This window comes from Equus przewalskii, chromosome 28 (assembly GCF_037783145.1).
Source record: "Equus przewalskii isolate Varuska chromosome 28, EquPr2, whole genome shotgun sequence".
Lineage (NCBI taxonomy): Eukaryota > Metazoa > Chordata > Mammalia > Perissodactyla > Equidae > Equus > Equus przewalskii.
Genome location: NC_091858.1, coordinates 14280803 through 14299577, shown reverse-complemented (window position 1 = coordinate 14299577; position 18775 = coordinate 14280803). Strand labels below are relative to the sequence as shown.

Below are 18775 nucleotides of genomic sequence, written 5' to 3'. Positions count from 1 at the left end.
TGGTGAGAACGATGAGGAGACAAAGTCTGGTGTGGCTGCAGTTTGGGGGCCATGACAGAGAGTTGTATGAGATGAGGTCAAAGAGGTTGAGAGTCCAGAACTGCAGCGGCCTGCAAGCTGTGGGGAGGAGTTTGGGTTTTGTTTCACATGCAATCAGGAGACTTTGGAGGGCATTGAACAGGGTAGTCACAGGGTCCAATGTATGTTTTTAAAACATGGCTCTGGCTGTTGTGCAGAGAATGCACATAGAGGGGCAAAGTGAGATGGGAGACCAGTTAGGAGGACGGTGGGGGAGCGCAGGTGAAGGTGATGGTGGCGTGGACCAGGGAGGCAGAGATGGGGATGGAGACAAATGGAAGGATTTAAAGTGTATTTTAGAAGTGGCACCAACAAGACTGCTGATGGGATATGAAGGAAAAGGAGAAATCAAGGAAGCCAGTGGCTGCAAAGACTGGCGGACAAACAAGGGTTTTAGTGGGGATGACAACTTCAGTTTTAGATATGCTAAATTTAGGTTGCCTGTTGACATATTGCTTTAAATATTCTCTAATTTAGTCTAAACTTTGCCCCTATATCTCTGACTGAATTGAGTTTTCTGTGTTATGCTCTAGAAACTTGTCTCTGGCACCTGCCTGTGATTCTTGGACAAGCATCAGTTATTCTTTAATGGCAACAGTGATGGAACAGACTTGAGAAGATGTCCTAATTTCCCATTTGGAGAAGCCACTCCTGGTCTCTGGTTGTGCCCAGCTTTTCTTTCCCTTTATAGGAGGGACCACAGGGCATGCATCCACATCTCAGATGGGAGAGGCGATGAGGCCAGGTAGACCATGAGAGCCAGATGGCAGAGAGACAACTGGGTCTAGACCCCAACATGTGACCCTCAGGAGCCTGGATTGGGTGGTTAGCATTGGGCTTCTTTCTATTTTTGTTGGGGCAAACAGTGGATAATCAAGGAAAAAGAGACCATATGAGATGAAATGTTTAGTTTGGAGAAACTTGAAGTGGGAAGAGAAAGCCGGCAGTTGTCTGCCTATCAGGAGAGAGGTGAGGGGATCAGGGATCCCTTTGCATCTGATGGGAAGAACCCAGATGAGGGGCGTGGAGGACCAAAGAGATGAGCTCATTTCAGGGACCAGGAATCTGGAGAAAGGATGCATTCTAATTGAGTTGATGGAAGATGCAGGTTAGAACTGCGAAGAGACGGCTTCCCGCATAAGCAGGTGGAAGAAGACCTGGGCTGAGGGGAGAGGGGAGATTTCAAGCACTAAACAAAGCAGTCTAGTTTTGTTTGTTTTTAGATTTTTTTATTTTAAGCACAAACTAAGGCAATCTCTAAAGGCACTGATCTCAGTGCTCAGACTGTATATATGATTTTTTCCCAAGGATCTTAATATCACTGATATTCCTAGTGTCATCACACAGATGAAATTTAGTGCCTATTCACTAATTTCAATTTGTGAAATGGAAAAGAGTGTGGTTCATGGATTCAGAGAGCCTGGGTTTGAATCCCGACCCTGCCAACCCCCAGCTATGAATCTAGACACGCTACTTAAATTCTCTGTGTCTCAACTACCTCATCTTTAAAATGGGGGCAATGATAGTCCCTACCCCATAGGGTTATTGTAAGGATAAAGGAGTTAATACGTGTTGAGCCCTTGAAGTAGTTCCTGGCACATATTAAGCCCATTAAAATACCATTTCCTGTAGGACAAAGAACAGAGGGAAAAACGGGGCAACACATTGTAGCTTCTTAGCCTCCCAACTCCTTGTGAGAGCGAGGAAGAGGTTGAAGTGAACATAGGTGACCTTCATCATTTCATCTTGGGGTTCTGATAGAAGTGATTTCCACCAAACTGGGGACCCACTGGGTCATCTCTCTGCTACATTAGACGAAGAGGAGGGTGAGTACGTTAGTCACGTATACAGCATGTGGAAAATAGAGAAACAGCAGCGCATTGGCCACATCTGCCTCCTAAAAGTGTTGTTAAGTAATTCACCCTGCCTGAGACATAGGCAGATGGTGAGATCCCTTGAAACACCACAGTGAAATATCTGGAGGTTTTATAGATTAATTGCATTAGAAAAGAGGTGTTAGAAAAATCCTGCATTAGAAACACTCAATGCCTGATCTTTACCCTTTAGTTTATGCCATTTCTCTCCTGAGGGAACAAACTTTAAAAAATTATTTTAAAATGTGATACTAAGAATTATCAATCCATTAAGGTAAACAAGTGCATTCTAATTAACAACCGTTTAGGGGAAAAGAGCTTGCTGCTGCAAGGCCAGATAAATGCTAACCCAAAGCTACAGGAATTGCGCTGGCAACGTGGTCCAGCTCAGTTATTTTGTCCTCACTCAGCCAAGTAATTGATGTCTGATTATTTTGCCTGGTGAGTGTTGGTGGAAAGGGAGTGTATTCTCCCTGGGCAGGACCGGCATCATGAGCAGCTTCTGGACTGTGCCTCGAGGAACAAAAGAATGTACAGGGCAGGCTCATCGAGTGAACATGTCCCCAGAACTGTGAAAACAGAGACAGGGCATCCCCACGTATTCAGAGCAGAGACAGTCGCTGGTCACCTGTCAGTCCACTTGCTAGGAAGTACCCCAACGACTGTACAAGACTTACCCCAAATCAGCCTCTTTGACTTAGTAAAGCTTTTCCAGTTCTAGATGTAGAACCCGCTGAAGCTACTACCCTGCTTGGTGAAAGAAACTAGGTAGTGAGGTTTCCTCTCCTGTTAGAAGATGTTGTTATGACAGTGAACATTGCTAAAAAAGCCTATCTTTAAATAATTGATTGAACACTTCGTTTCATTCTGTTTCATAACCTTGATAGCTCACTGGTTATTTAATGAAGGATTTGTAAGTGCTGTTACTTCACATTCAAGAAGTGCAGGAGAAAGTATCCTTCAGATGCCCATCTCGAGTGTGGGGGGAGGATAATTTCTAAAGAGGCGTTTGATTAGGGAGTCTAATCACAGTCCAGAGACGTGGGATTTCAGCATGAACCCCAACAAAGAAGTGAATTATGCAGCTGATTATCCTTGCACATACAAATAAATGCTAGCCATTCAAATTGGCTTCCGTTCAAAATTGCTGTTTGTTTAACTTAAATAATACCATAGCACTTATTGATATAAACATCCTGTTTGCTAGAAAAGCCTTCATAGAAACAAAGCTCCAAGAGTCTAGCAAATACTGAGACTGAGAGGCCTCAGAGAAATGTCTCGCCGTATTAGATATTTCAAGGAGCCTAGTGGGACAGCCGACAACTGCTGGGCTCTGTCTTGCTTTGGTGACAATTCAGCAGGCAGAATTCTTAGATACCCGCCATGTCAGCAAATTGTTTCCGCCCCGAGAATAGATAACACGATATATGGTCAATAGAACCTATGCTGTCAGGATGAAAAACACCCTTGTTGGTTTTTTAGGGTTGAAAGGTGATGACCTTCCGGTTCAACCCAGAAAGCTTATGACCCTGTGTGCCCTAGGTCACACAGTCAGTAAGGGGCAGACCCAGAATGTGAAAAAGCGTTCTGGACTGTCGGTTCAGTGTTCTTTCTACTTCTCTGAGCTGCCTCTTAGGGCACACATTTGAATCACTGGAGTTTTTAAAAAGCTGACAGAAATATTCAACTCGCTTTACACTTGAGATAGGCATCTCTCAAGCGCAAGGGAGAAAAGCCCCCATCGTTCAGAGCCCACCTCAGCCAGGTTCCAGGATGGAACTGCTGTGTTAGGATGGGGTGAGGGGGCAGGCAGCGATTTTGGCAAGTCTGCAAGACAAGCTGGAAATGGCTCTAGAAGGTCCTAGTGACCATGAGAGTGTTGGGAAGTAATCCTGGCTTGTGGCCCACAGACTTCAGGAACTGAGCGACAAGGAAGAGACACTCCTTCTCTTTGGTGGGGGACAAGATGGGGAGATAGATTCCCTTCATCGGGGGAAATCCACAGAAAATCCACAGCAAAGTCAGCTTTGTGGGCGTGTTTGTTTAACTACATAGCAGGCACTTACTGAGTATTTACTATGTGGAAGGCATTGTATCTTTTCATGAATTGATTACAAAAGGAGATGTGGGTGGATTGAATTAGGGATTGGAGAATAGAGGTTGTGCTTAGTATAAAAGTCACGTGCGGTAGAGTTCCATGTCAGGTGCAACAATGGACTCAGAGCGGGAACAGAGAGGGGATGGCACCTGGTCTCAGGTATAAATAGGAGACAAGGCCACTTTCCTTTATGTTTTCAGTTATAAGTCTTTGAAGAGGAGGAGGAGCATGCTATCTACTACTTAGAATTCTCAGCGCCTTCTAGAAAAGTATTCTGTACATCCTAATCACAGTAAATATTTGTTGAGAAATCAACTAATGAATTGGTGAAAGAATGATTAGTAATATCTCATTTATTTGAACTCTTTGGGGAATTATGTTGGGTTAGGTGATTTTTCCAGTTAACTAAGACTGGAATTCAAACAAACCAAGCAAATAATTACAATGTGAGGTAAATTCTATGAAGATAACTGCTAAGGTAGAGAATAATGTTAGAAGGGAGGTGGGTATTCCTGTAGTGGGGTGAGCCGTGAAGGCCTTGCTTCAGAGGTGACAATTAAGCCTTATCCTGAAGGACCAGGACAGCCAACCATGGGGAGAATGCCTTGCTCCTTTTAGCAGCTCTTTCTACCCCACTTTCCCCTCACTTTCTTTTCTAAGGTCTGCCAGCAAATATCAGAAACACGCGATTGTTAAATCATTAATCTCATGTTCACAGAAAGCAGAGATGTTGCTCTTAAGGGAGTTTCAGTCCCTTCTCAGGTGAAAATATATAATTTTTATGTCAGTTGTTTTATTCAGTGTTCATCTTACTGTGGAAAGACATGCAAAGCACTGAGCACCAGGGGAATACAAAATGAATAATTCATGGTCTCCTCTACCTTAGGAGCTGTGTTAGTCAAAGTGAGCTAGGCTATGTTGCAATAACAAGTTAGCCCCAAATCTCAGCGGCTTAGTGTTGTAGTAGTTTATTTCTCCCTCACACAATTTCCAAAGTGGGTCGGCAGCTCTCCTGGGTAGCTCTCCTACAAGCAATTACTCAGGGATCCAGGCTCCTTTCATCCTGTGATTCTGGTCTCTATCCACAGAAGGTGAAGAGAGGGCTGGAGGCTCATCAAATATTTTTAAAGACCAGTCCTGGAAGATGCTTGTACCACTTCTACCCCAGCCCATCAGTCAGAACCCAAACACACATAGCCTCAAATTAACTGCAAGGAAGACTAGGAAATGAGGTCTTCCTGTGTGCTCAGACAGAAGAAACGGGACTGATGAAAATGTAGCTGGTCTCCACTCCAGGGAACTCTTAGTTTAGTGGCCCAGAAAGATCAGCAGACACTAAAGAACTTTTATTCGGGGCTGAATATCAAAAGCATTACACAGAGGTGGAAACGAAGACAGGAGCCCATAGAGATGAGATTGATAAATTCTGATTAATCAACGAGGGATAGCTGATAAGGGAAGTCTGGTAGAGGAACTGGGTTTGATCAGGGTCTTAAAAGATGAGTAGGTGTTTAAATGGTAGAAATAAAGGAGTGACATTAGACATAGGCAGAGATATGTGAAAGTTCATCCCAGCCAGAAACGGTGAGGATCTGATAAGACTGGAGGAAACAGGAGTGGAGGGAAAAGAGGGAACAGATTCCCAAGGATCTTGGATGTTTCGTTAAGTAGTTTGAATTTTGTTCTGTAGGCAATAGGACACCATGGAAGCTTTTTCACATAGAAATGTTATCAGAGTTGTGTTTTAAAAAGAGAGACTTTCTTTTCCAGGTATTTGATTTATTGTTGGCTGAGGTCGATGGAAGATTGAATGACTGATAATTGAGGATGTTACTATTTCTTAACAGGCACCTCTTTTCTTTTAAGAATTAAAAACACTTTATATGGGAGCCAGCCCGGTGGTGCAGCGGTTGTTTGCACGTTCCACTTCGGCAGCCGGGGTTCGCCGGTTCGGATCCCAGGTGCGGACATGGCACCGTTTGGCAAGCCATGCTGCGGCAGGCGTCCCACATATAAAGTAGAGGAAGATGGGCATGGATGTTAGCTGAGGGCCAGTCTTCCTCAGCAAAAAGAGGAGGATTGGCGGCAGATGTTAGCACAGGGCTAATCTTCCTCAAAAAGAAAAAAACACCAAAAAATCCACTTTGTATGTATTGGAGGAGTTCATTAATCCACAATTTCTTCAAGAGTAGCACAGATGAATCAAATATCCCTACATGACCTACACTACTGAACTGAGAAAACCTCATGCTGACGGCGCAAATGACGTTTAAGAAGAGGTGCAGGTTGCATCATTTGTCAGCCTTGCAGAGAACTCTGTCCAAATGCTACTGGGAGAACTGGAGCAATGTGCCAACTCCACAGGGGAGCTCAGAATACTGAAATCAGATTGCAGGCATTTACAGGGTTCCAGCTTTCAACTCATTTCTGATCAGCTAATAAGAGCCCTCATCTTTAAATTTTAACCTCAAAGATAAATACCCCTTTCTTCCTGCATTCTTAATCCTATTGCTGCTTTGTAGTTTTGATAGTTAAATGTTTTTCTCTGTCACAGGACTTGTCTAAATGCTTAGAAATTTAGTTTAAGTCGTAACATAGATGAAGTTTCTTTAGTTTCCTTGGAGCTCCCCAACTAAGGTCCCAAGCCAACCCTTTTCATTCCCACATCTCCAATCTGGAGAATAATAGAAAATACAGAAACATGAAAACCTTGATTTTAGGTCCCTTTTCTTCAAAGAAGTTTAGCACACTTCACTTGAGTAGAAGTCACTATTGATTCTCCAACCAATGGCCAGTTCTTTCCTTACTCCTTGCTGTCACAGCCCTGATTTTGTCCAGAAGTCCACTTTTTCTTAACCTGACTCAAGAGTAAACCTAAGTTAATCTAATCTAATCATGGCAACCTTGTGCCGCATGTCAGTGATGGATTTAGGGTGACCCAGTCTGGCTGATGAGGCATGAGTTCAGGCCTGCCAGTCTTTGAAGGGCAATAATGCCAGTGCTGGTTCCTCATCTTCCACTGGATGCTGTTGCGTTGGGATAGGGTGCCTGGAACAGTGGTGGCCACCTTGCAGCCCTGGGAGAACCCAGCTGGAGCAACCTCAGTGTCCTGAGAATGACAGCAGGAAGGTGCGAAGAGTCTAGGGCTCTAGTGGCATTGCAAAGTCACTGGCTTTTAATCAAGCCCAGAGGTGTTCCACACCGAGACTGCTTTTATGTGAGATGATTTGTTTTCTCTATTTGTTTAAGCTGATCAATTTGGAGTTTTTTGTTACTTACAGCATAAGCACTATAACCAATAAAAGTGGTAATTTTCATCATTTCTTACCTTCCCAGCAAGGAAAGCAGATGGTCAAAGCAGAGCCCTCACATTACATAACTCTAGGCTATAACATAATCAGTGCCCCTGGAGTTAGACAAAGCAGGTTCCAGAAAGCAGGCAGCGAGCAAATGGCTTGATCCAGGTCACAGAGGGGATCAGAAAGAAAGCCAGGAAGGGTCCGGCCAAGACAGTGGCTTCCTCCTTGAAGGTCAGCTGGAGTGTGGAGCCGGGCACTCCTGGCTCTGATTCTTTTTGCCTGTAGACTTTGGCTACTTCACTCACCATCTTGAAGCTTTGGCTTTTCTCACCTGTCAAATATGTACCTTGCGGGTTGTTGTGAGAATACAAAATAGAGCCTAGGAAGTCATCTAGCATGGTGCTTATGGGCCCACACAAGATGGGTGTTCAGTAAAGGACAGCTTTTATCTTAACTAGAGTGATGATTCACAGGCTTTTTCTCCCTCAGATCTTTGGGCAGCAAAGAACCTCTCAGCCATGTCCCCTCGTATTGTCACTGACACCACAAATTCATAGGGCAGAGGGAAGGATAGTGTTCTGAGAGTGAGACTCAGTTCTCAGCTCTGATTAGTCATTAATTCCTGCCTGACACCACGTCCACACAGCTCCATCTTGTACCTGTGAAAGCTCATATGGATCAGGAGAGGTCCTGGGACCACACCTGAGAAGACTTCTTCTGTTTTTCCCCAGCTTTATTGAGATATAATTGATGTGTACCACTGTAAGTTTAGGATGTACAATGTGTTGATTTGATGCACGTATGTATTGCAAAATGATTGCCACCATAGTGTTAGCGAACACCTCCATAACGTTACACAATTACTATTTCTTTTTCGTGGTGAGATCATTTCAGACTTACTCTCTTAGCAAGTTTCAAGTATATAATACAGAATTATTAACTAGAACTACCCTGCTGTACACTAGGTCTCCAGAATTTATTCATCCTATAACTGGAAGTTTGTGCTCTTTGACCAACATCTCCCTATTTCCCCCACCCCACCACGCCCCAGCCCCTGGTAACCAGCATTCTTGTCTCTGTTTCTATAAGTTCAACTTTTTTAGATCTCACATATGAGTGATACCATACAGTATTTATCTTTCTCTGTCTGACTTACTTCACTTAGCATAATGCCCTCAAGGTCCATCCATGTCATTGCAAATGGCAGGATTTACTTCTTTACTTTACCTCTTTTCAGGATTTACTCATGGCTGAATAATATTCCTTGCGTGTGTGTGTCTGTACATATATATATATATATATACACACAGACACAAACACACACACACTCTCACACACATATGTATAGCACATCTTCTTTATCCATTCCTCCATTGCTGGACACTTAGGTTGTTTCCATATCTTGGCTATTGTGAATGAACTTGGGAGTGCAGATATCTCTTTGAGATCCTGTTTTCATTCCCTTCGGATATGTACCCAGAAGTGGAATTGCTGGATCGTATGATAGCTCTATTTTTAATTTTTTGAAGAACCTCCATATGTTTTCCATAGTGGCTGTATCAACTCACATTCCCACCAACTGCGCAAAAGAGTCATGAGAGCCCATTTCCTTTAGCTGCATCGCCACCTAAAAACTTAGAGGAAAATTGGGTTTATAAGAGTCATTTCAACTGAGGGCTGTGCTACTTACACATACGGCCCATTAATTCTTTTCATAACTACTTGTTAGCCTCCAGTTTGAGAGAAGGAGAATAAAAAAAGCTGGAATGTTCTCTCTTGGAATGATAATTGCTCATTAGAACCCCATTTCGTTATAATTGTTCAATTCATTATGCTGAGCACTTCATTAGAAGCATTGTAAAAATTCTGACGACTTGAATATGTTACATCGAATAATGAAATGAATCTGATTTAGAGCCCTACTGTTTCTTGAGGGCATTTTCTAAGTAATACAAGTCTGAGAAGCCAGAAAAGTCAGAGTCTCTATATTTTCTTCTGGGGGTCATTATTGGTGCTTTTAAAAAAATCATTTTGAAATAAGAAGCTTTCTTTAGAAAAGAAAGAAAAAAATAGCCCATAAACCTGAAATAGTCACAATGAGGCCACATTTGTCTTTACAAATACAAATAGCTCAGAATTATCTGCAATTAATAGTAAACCAAATCTTTTTATAGTGCTGTTAGGGACTTTTGGGTAAAGATAGCAGATTGAACATTTTCATTTATCTCCCCTTCTTCTTGAAAGCCTACTAAAATGACAGTAATGGGAGCTTACAAAGGGAATAAACCCACAAGGACAAAGAAAATGAAGGAGACAAGAGCAACAAAATCCTGGAAGTTGGAAACAGAAGGACAGGGGCAAGCGACTTTGCAGAGCCAGGAAAGCAGAATCCTGAGCTGACAGAGAGGGAAGTGAGTGGCAAACTTGTTGGACCTCAGCACTCCCAAAGTACTCAGGAATTGGTGTTTCCAGTAGTTGAGGGTAAAAGTGGGGCTCTAGAAGGATCATCTGGGAATTTGGATCCCCATATCTCTTCCTTCATACTGCCTAGCTCAGGGACAGACACTCGTCCCCACCCGCAAGACTCAAGAGGTTTTCACCTCTGGAGACAGTGAAACATAGGGTCTCTGAACTGGAGGAATCTAGAAATAGTTGATGGCAAGAATACCATAATAGGGTCAGCCTGGTGGCATATGGCATAGTTGTTATGTTCGCATACTCTGCTTCGGTGGCCCAGGGTTTGCGGGGTCAGATCCTGGGCGGGGACCTACACACCGCTCATCAAGCCATTCTGTGGTGGGGTCCCACATATAAAACAGATGAAGATTGGCACAGATGTTAGCTCAGGGCCAATCTTCCTCATCCCCCGACTAAAAGAACATCGTAATAAAACAGGGGATCAAATGGACATTTATGTACCTAATGATGAGACCCTCCCTCCAAGCCCTGTCAGGCTAGCAAAATACTGGCAGCCAGGCCTAGACCCTGAGCATGAGGTTGGAAGACCCTTCTTTGAGAAATCTGACCAACCCAAGGTATTTAGGAAATATCTACAGATAGTGAGCTCAGGGAGTCCCAAAGAAAAGAGCCAGTCAGAGCAGTGGTTCTCAAAGTGTGGTTTCCAAACCTGCAGTATTGGCATCATCTGGGAACTTTCTAAAGATGCAAATTCTTGCACCCTGCTCCAGACCTACAGAATCAGAACCTCTGAAGGTGGGGCCCTGAGATCTTTGAGAACCACTGCTCTTCCGCGAAGCTCACCATGAACACAAAGTTTCCCTTCTTTATAAATATAAGCAGACAATCAAGGATGAGTAGGTATCAGAAGAAAGATGGAGAACAAGAGAAACTGAAAAAATAACAATCTTGGAGGGAAAAAGAGACAATGCAGGAAAAAAATTAAACTTGGAAAACAGCTAACATTAATACCCTGGGAGAGAGAAGGATAGGTATTTCATTCATGAAACAAGAAGAGGTTGCTTTTTTTTTTTTTTTAAAGAAGTGGTCCTTTAGAAAACAACAAAAATAGACTTTTGAAAATTAAAAACTAGGGCAGTAAAATGAAGAATTCAACATAAAACTAAAAAGTAAAACAAAGAGACAAAAATGTAGAATATAGGAAGAAAAAAGAGAAAAATCTGAGGATTAGTCTAGGAGAGTGGTTGAGAACTGCTGGTCCAGGAGGACAAACATACAAATAATAAGAGATCTGGACAAAGGAAGCGAAGAGGAGGGAATGTTTAATGAAATAATTGAGAAATGTTCCCAGCATTGAAGAACATACATGCACAGATTGACAGGGCCCACCCAGTGCCCAGCCAATGGATGAAAAGAGAGTCATACCAAGGCACATCATTGTCAGATTTCAGAATGGGGGAATAAAGAGAAGATCCTGCAAGTTTCTGGAAAGAAAAACTAGGCACATGTTAAGGATTAAGAACCAGAGTGTCTTCAAACTTCTCAGGAGCAGCAGTGGATCCTGGAGGACAGTGGAGCAAGTCTTCAAGATCCTTAAGGAAGATCATTTCCAAAGTAGAATTCTATAGTCTGGTAGACAATTAATCAAACGTGGGGCCAGAATAAGTATAATTAAATGTGCAGGTAGAATAAAGACACTCAAAAACAGGCCATGGTTTCAAAGCTCTTAGGCTGAGGGGTTACATTTTGTATTAAGAACTGGATAGTGGTCACTGTTGAAGTACCAACTTCTCGTTCACAGAGACACGTGTCAGAGAAGTGTGTAAACTTTGTGATGACTGCTGTTTGGTCCCTTTGCCTCTATTCTCATCTCTCTTCCATCCATGCTCCCTCCACCTGTGACCAGAGTTCTCTCCCCTGAAGACACATCTCTCCAGCCTGCCCCAGTATCCTTAAGATACTAAACACACCTTTTTGTTCTCAATGAGGCTTCCTCTTGTCTCAGACCTACAATTTCTGTCTTGGAGGGGCTTGGGTAGAAATCTGGATGGAGAGTAAGAGGCCAGCCCTGGGGTCTTGTCTTAAAGCTGCATTTAAAAAGTAAGCACTTTCTTAAAACTTGCATTTCCTATCACTTTAAATAAAGTTCTTCAAGACAGTTTTATTTACTCTAAACATAAGGTTAAGAAAATATTACTTGCTCCAATCAAATGTTATTTTTATCATTTTTTTTTGGAGTGGGTAGAGCGTGAGCTTGGAAATCAAACCCACCAGGCACAGTTCAACTCTCAGCTCTGCTGCTGACTCCAATGTCACCCTAACCTCTCAGTTTTCTCATCTGCATAACAGAGGTAATGCTAACCTCTTCGTAGGGCTGTGGTGGGAATGAAATGATCTGTGCCTGTACCAGCACCTGGTGGCACGCCCATCTCATGGTAAGCGCTGCATCATCAGTAACTGTTAGTAATAGCTGTGAATTTAATTCACAAAGTCCCCTTGCACTGCCTGTTGTGAAGGCTCACGGTATATAAAGCAGAGCTGGGGGGCCACTCTCATGGACATTGGTACTTTGATTTTATAAGCAGTGTCTACAACTGTTTGGAAGAACCAAATGGTGTGTAATTATGATTATCCCTTCTGTCATAAAAAAAATCCTATATAATTTTGTAAATTTGAATGTAGTATTAAATTTTTTTTCTGAGGGAGATTAGCCCTGAGCTGACATCTGTGTCAATGTTCTTCTATTTTGTTTGTGAGCCTCTGCCACAGCATGGCCACTCATGAGTGGTGTAGGTCCATGCCTGGAAACCAAGCCCAGGCCACTGAAGTGGGTTACACCGAACTAAACTACTAGGCCATTGGGGCTGGCCCTGTAATATTGATTTGAGTTGCCTGTTATTATCAGTTATAAAGATTTTCCAAGTTATAAAGTTAACCAAGGATGAACTGGTCGCTTCAGTGGCATGGGGGCTCATCACTGTGCCAGGGGTGGCTCCAGGATGGGGCAGAGGACCACTTGGCTGGAATGTTGCAGAGGACGTTGAAGGACCAGCGATGGTTTGTGTTGGTGACTTTAAGTTTTCTGAGGTTCCAAATGTGCCTCACAGGGCTCTAAGCAGCCTGGCAATTTATCATTTTTGCTTTGAGTTTCTTCGGTCTTACAGACTACCCATCAAGTAATTGAGAATTGATAAATAAGCATTAGAAGCAAGCCCCCTGTTGACCAACTTTCAGGTTTCCCTTGGTGAGTTTTCTTGAAACTCAGTTCCTGTGTATAATTTTATTCATCCAGCCCTGGGGAAAGACCTCTCCCCTGAACTTGGAGGAGGATAGCAGACACTTCCTAAACTCAACCCTAGGGCTGCAAAGTCAGGGCGAGGAGGCAACAGTGCTCCTTGTAGATAGGAGCCAGCAGTCACAGAGCTAACACGCCAAACCTACAAAACTAATAAAACTTCCATGTAAATAGGAAGGAGAAGGACAAATGGCTGCCAGGCCTGTGCATTTACTGACTCAACGCCAATCCCAGGCCACAGAGCTCTGTACACTAGATGCTTCGGTTGGACTGCTCGAGTATTGACATAGTCTTGTAAACTGAGATCCTTCAAAAGGGTAAAAAGAAAAAATAAATTTAGAGAAACGTTTGCATAGAGGTTTCCCTTGGGTTCCAGCTGCCCGACTGAATTACCATCAAACCATCGCCCTGGAATAGGGTCATGAGGGTTGGTTTTCCTGGCCTCACACAATGAACACAGTCAATATGGATGCTGCCTGCTTTTCATTTGGAAGAAATTTACATTTGATCCTGCCCTCACCCCACAAACTTCTACCCTCGTATCTGCTTGACTCTATCATTCTTAGGCCCATATATTTGCAAAAATGCTTCCACTGTTCTTTTCCCTGGTGACTGGCCTATAAAATTTCTCTCCCTCCATCTTCTTTCCATCCCAAGCAAAACTCACATTCTTGAGTTCAGACTGGCATCAATAAGGAGTTTGGAGGGAAAAAGCCGAGTGTACTAATTCATACCAAAAAGCAAATGTCTGATAAATCCTTGGAGCAGTCCTAAAACTTTTATGAATTCGAGTATCCCAGTTATACAGTTTCAGGTTGGCACTTCATTCACTAAGACCAAGGGCACGAAAGAAGTTTTTACATCATTAGTGCTACCTCCCTTCCCTGGGCTCCTTGATCCGATAGTAAGGAAACAGCATCTGGGAATAGCAGATGATACCGCTAGTCTCCAAATATTCAGAGATCCACAGTCAGTATAGACGAGACTCATGGGAGCCTCTGTGGACATGCAAGAGACTGCAACCCAACACAGGGTCCTCACATTCTCAGTCCCTGTCCTGGGGCCTCCTGAGATAGGGATTCCCAGGGATGGGCCTCCCACCCCAACTCATTCTGCATTCTCCTCTCCTCCCTACCCTCAAAGCCCAAGGAGGAGCTTCTTTTCGTCCTCTGGGAGTGTGGGGAAAAGGAGCACCTCTTGATGATGGAGTTTTGACATTTGACTCATAAATGTTAAAACCTGTCAAAGGCTTGTGATGTGTTGCTACTGTTCTAAATGCTTTAATTCATTCATTCAACAGGAAGGTATTAAGTGCTCCCTATGTGCCAATCACTTCAAAATACTATTTAGTCATTCGTTCATCCAACATTTGACCTCTTATATACCAAATATTGTTTTAAATGCTATTCATTCATTCAGCAAGTGTTTACCAAGAGACTCCTGTGCACTGGGCACTGATCTAGGCTCTGTAGCAGTGAGCCAGGCAGAGCCTCCACCGCTATAGAGATGAGAGTCTACTGAGTTGCCAGGCAATGCGCAAATAGACAAACAAGAACACACGTGTATATCAGAGGGTGTTAAGTCCTACTGAGAAAAAGAAAGCAATTGAGGGCACAGATGGTGCATGTGGTAGATACTGCTCTATTTAACCCTCATTGATGAGATGGCATTTGGGCAGAGACCTGAAGGAAATGATCGAGCAAGCTATGATAAAACCAGTCAGAGGAAACAACATACAGATACCCTGAGACATAAGCATGTGTCTCATACCTGAGCAAAACCACGGAAGGCAGGAGTGGGGTGAACAAGAGGGAGGATGGTGCGTAGGGTCAGAAGGAGCTGGCAGAGAGACTGCACAGGGCCTCCCAGGGCTCTGGGAGGAATAGGCTGTTACTCTGAGTTGGACGGAGAACACACTAGAGAGCTTTGGCTGTAGGAATGACTTGTTTTAAAAGCATCCTCCGGCTGCTCTGCTGAAAATAGACTGTAAGACATCAGGGTGAAAATCAGCAGACCAATTCAATGGCTAGTGCAATAATCCAGGCTAGAGGGATGGAGACTCTGCAGTAATAGCAGCAGAGGTGGTGAGAATTGGTCAATAACTGGTTATATTTTGAAGGTAGAGTCCACAGGCTTTGCAGATGGATTGGATGCGGTACGTGAGAGGAAGAGGGAAGTGAAAGATGATTCCAAGGATTTTGTCCTGAGCAGCTACAAGGATAGAGTTGACAGGTATTGAGATGGGGGAAATTGCTGGAAGAGCTATTTAGGGAAAGGGGCGAGATAGGGAGTTTGGTTTCAGATACCATGAAGTTTGAGATGCTCATGACCTGTCTAAGGAAAGAACTTGAGCTGGCATCTGGGTGTTAGTCTGCAGTTCAAGGGAGGAGTCTAGGCTAGGAATATAAAAGTGGACAGAGATGGCATTTCAAGTCACAGACCAGATGGATGAACTGAGGGTGAGCATGGTTAGGGGAGAAGTCCCAGCATGGAGCTCTGGGGCATGCCACTGTCCAGAAAACGAGGAGGAATCCAGAACAGAGATAAAGAGGTGGCTAGTGAGATAGGAGAAGAACCAGAATAAACCGTTACACTGGAAGCCAAGCAAAGAAATGATCAAGAAAGAGGGAACAGTCAGCTATGTCCAGTGCTGTGGACAGGTCAAATAAGATGAAGCCTGATGAATTTCCACTGGGAAATTGCCAGTAGTCCTAAGCAGAGCTGTTCAGAGGAGTGATGAGGACAGAAGCCTGATTAGAGCATGTCAGGAACAACAGTATTTATGTGTTTAATTTCCGAGGTGAGCTCTATTATTATTTCTGTTTTACGGATGACAGAACCGAGGCACAGAGAGGGTTGGACCCAGCTGGGACTGGAAGCCAGACCGTTGGCTCCAGTGGACATGCCCTTTGTCTCTACTCTGTGGGCTTCTAACCTGAAACTCGCGGATGGCAGTGGAGAGGGGAGAGAAGCCCGCTGGCATCTGAGGACAACAATCTCTAGGTAAAGGGGGCAATGGAAGGAAGAAGAGGGAATGTGATTTCGCCCCCCTCAACTCCATCTTTGCTTTCGGAGAGGAATGCTGCCTAAGACAGCCACAGGGGCTGGACAGGAAAAGGTACCCTTTGCTTTTTCAATGGAATTTTATATTTCTAGAAATTAATTCAGAATCTTTAATACGTGCTAAATGTTCTTCCAGGAAAGATGTGACGTTAAATTGTCATTGATAATGACAAGGACAATGGGTAAGGTTTGGTGCTTACGTAGAAGTGTCTTGCTGTGAACTCTGCATTCACCAAACTTTATCCATGAACCTACTGCAGTCTCCGGGTGATGAGCAGCAGCAAACTCCCATAATTGGTTTTGTTTTGTTTTCACTAGATGAACTTTCCTGTTAGCTATGTTTCCAAGCCCGTGAACAGAATTCAGGGGCCTCTGAGAAAGACCTGGCTTGGAGGATGGAGCGGGGAGTGCAGGTGACTGAAGACCAGGCTTGCTGGAAGGTCAGTGTCCCGCAGTGACCTTGTGGTCCTTCCTGGGGTGGAGCAGAGGGTGAGGGGACAGAGGAAAATACTCCACTCTTCTTCCTGTTGCTCCAACTTCATAGCCTTTTTCCTTAGGACCTGGCAGGATGTTCTCCAGCAGTTACCCTCTAAACCCTTAGCCGTGGACACTCAGTTGTCATTTACTTGGCGATGGTGGGTGGTGCGTGTGATGGCAATCTGGATTCTTATCCTTATCGAAAGGAAGACAATTAGGTCACTGATAGGGACACCTACAGGAGACACTGCAAGGCAGTTGGGAGAGCCCCAAAGACATGCGTCCCCGTTGTGCAGGTCTTCACGAGGCTGGTCTTTGCAGCCTCTCAGATGGCGGGCTGGACTCCTGACTGAAGTATACAATAACGTCAGTGAGCCCCCCGTTCTCCTGCTCATTTGGGAGGGGTCTCACCTGGCTCCTTTGGAACCAGGGTAAGGCAGGACCACCTGGCAGACAGGTGACCATTCACACTTTCCAGGCTTGGGAGAGAGAAATCAGCTAGACGGAGACCCTGGGCCCCCGGATCTCGTGAGCTGACATCCTGGGCTCAGTGAGTTCTCTTTGGTATTGAGCTTCCAGTCTGAGCATTTTGAGCAGTTTCAAAAGGATTTCCCGGTGGTTACAAGGGTATTCTCTTTATAGCTATTTATTCAAGAGTAATCATTTTTCTCTATGTGTATTACACACACGTGTGCACGTGCACACACATACACGCACACACAATTAAAGTATTTCTCCTTCCCACTTTTCTTGTTTCCTTCAAAAGAAAACTTCCCTGAAAGGGGCCACAGTTTTCAAAATGAATTATTCAAAGCTGAATGCACAGACCATCCTTGCAGAGGTCAAAGTTGGTATAAAACCGGGAGCTTAATTTTAGCCAGTAGAGCACTTCTGCCAAGCTTTCTCTTCCTTGTTCTTATCTGCAAATCCAAAATATCATCACTGTCCTAAGGAGGGTCTCAATCTCCCCTCCCAAGCATCCCAAAGCAGAGCAATTTAGTATGCCTCATGCACATGAAAGAATCATGGTTATTCTGTTAATCTGGTGGACATGACACTTAACCCACAAGTTCATCCCCTCCATTGACAGAGAAAGAAGCCAAGGCTCAGAGAAGTAGCATGACTTGCTCTCAATCACATAACTACTTTTAGGAAAAACCAGCTCTCCTCACTGTGAGATATTTACTCTTGCCTCCATGACCCCCATGTAATGCCTAACTGTTCCTATGTGTTAATTCAAGTGATGCATTAATGGAAGGGCAAGAAGTTCAAGCCACCAGCATCAAAGGGATGAGAGTTGACGTGAACATCCAGGAAATTTGATATGCCTGGACTCATTTGAAGGTGTAGTTTCTGGGGGCTGAGAGAACTGAAGAGCTTGTTTAGACTATTAAGAAAATGAGAATCTAGGGGCTGGCCCAGTGGCCGAGTGGTTAAGTTCGCGTGCTCCACTGTTGCGGCCCAGGGTTTCACCGGTTCGAATCCTGGGCACGGACATGGCACTGCTCATCAAGCCATGCTGAGACGGCATCCCACATGCCACAACTAGGAGGACCCACAACTAAGAATATACAACTATGTACCCAGGGGCTTTGGGGAGAAAAAGGAAAAACTAAAATCTTTAAAAAAGGAAATGTGAATCTAATCTTTACCTGCAACAAGCAGGATTGGGAGCCAGTGGGCAGAGCACAAGGGGAGGCACCATGGCCTGTTTCAGGATGACTCCTCCCTGACAAAATGATGCTCAGAGAGAAAGCTGCTTGAAGGAAGGAATGTGTTCCAGCTATCTAAAATTCCTTGATTATTTCTTCTAAAAGATACTCATTCTATGGTAGATTATAAATATTTGGAACTCATGACTTAAATATTTGTTGCTTATGCCATGCCCAGTGTATCGTAGGCCTTCAAGTTTTTGTTGAATGAGTGCAGATGATTCATGCTAAACTAATATACCGATGATACATTTAAATTTTTAAAAAAAACCTTTTTCTGATGTATTAAGCTAAAGTTAATATGATAAACTATAACAGGAATAAAATGTATAGGCATTTACTCAGTTTCCAAAAAATCAACAGGAACAAGATGAAAGATATTTGTTTCAACAGCAGTTTGAATGAATAAGACATGGGAGCTTTTTACAGCTCAGAAGAACCAAATGTGTGACGCACATACT

At 43.7% G+C, this 18775-nt stretch overlaps 1 long non-coding RNA gene across 1 annotated transcript in view; it reads left to right on the top strand.

The window, feature by feature from the left end:
• The window catches only part of LOC139080005 (uncharacterized), a 47716-nt gene that overhangs the window by 16921 nt on the left and 12020 nt on the right, over nucleotides 1-18775 (top strand). Inside the window, exon 2 of the long non-coding RNA XR_011534108.1 lies at nucleotides 16444-16565. This is a non-coding gene — a long non-coding RNA (uncharacterized lncRNA). The remainder of the gene's footprint in view (nucleotides 1-16443; nucleotides 16566-18775) is intronic.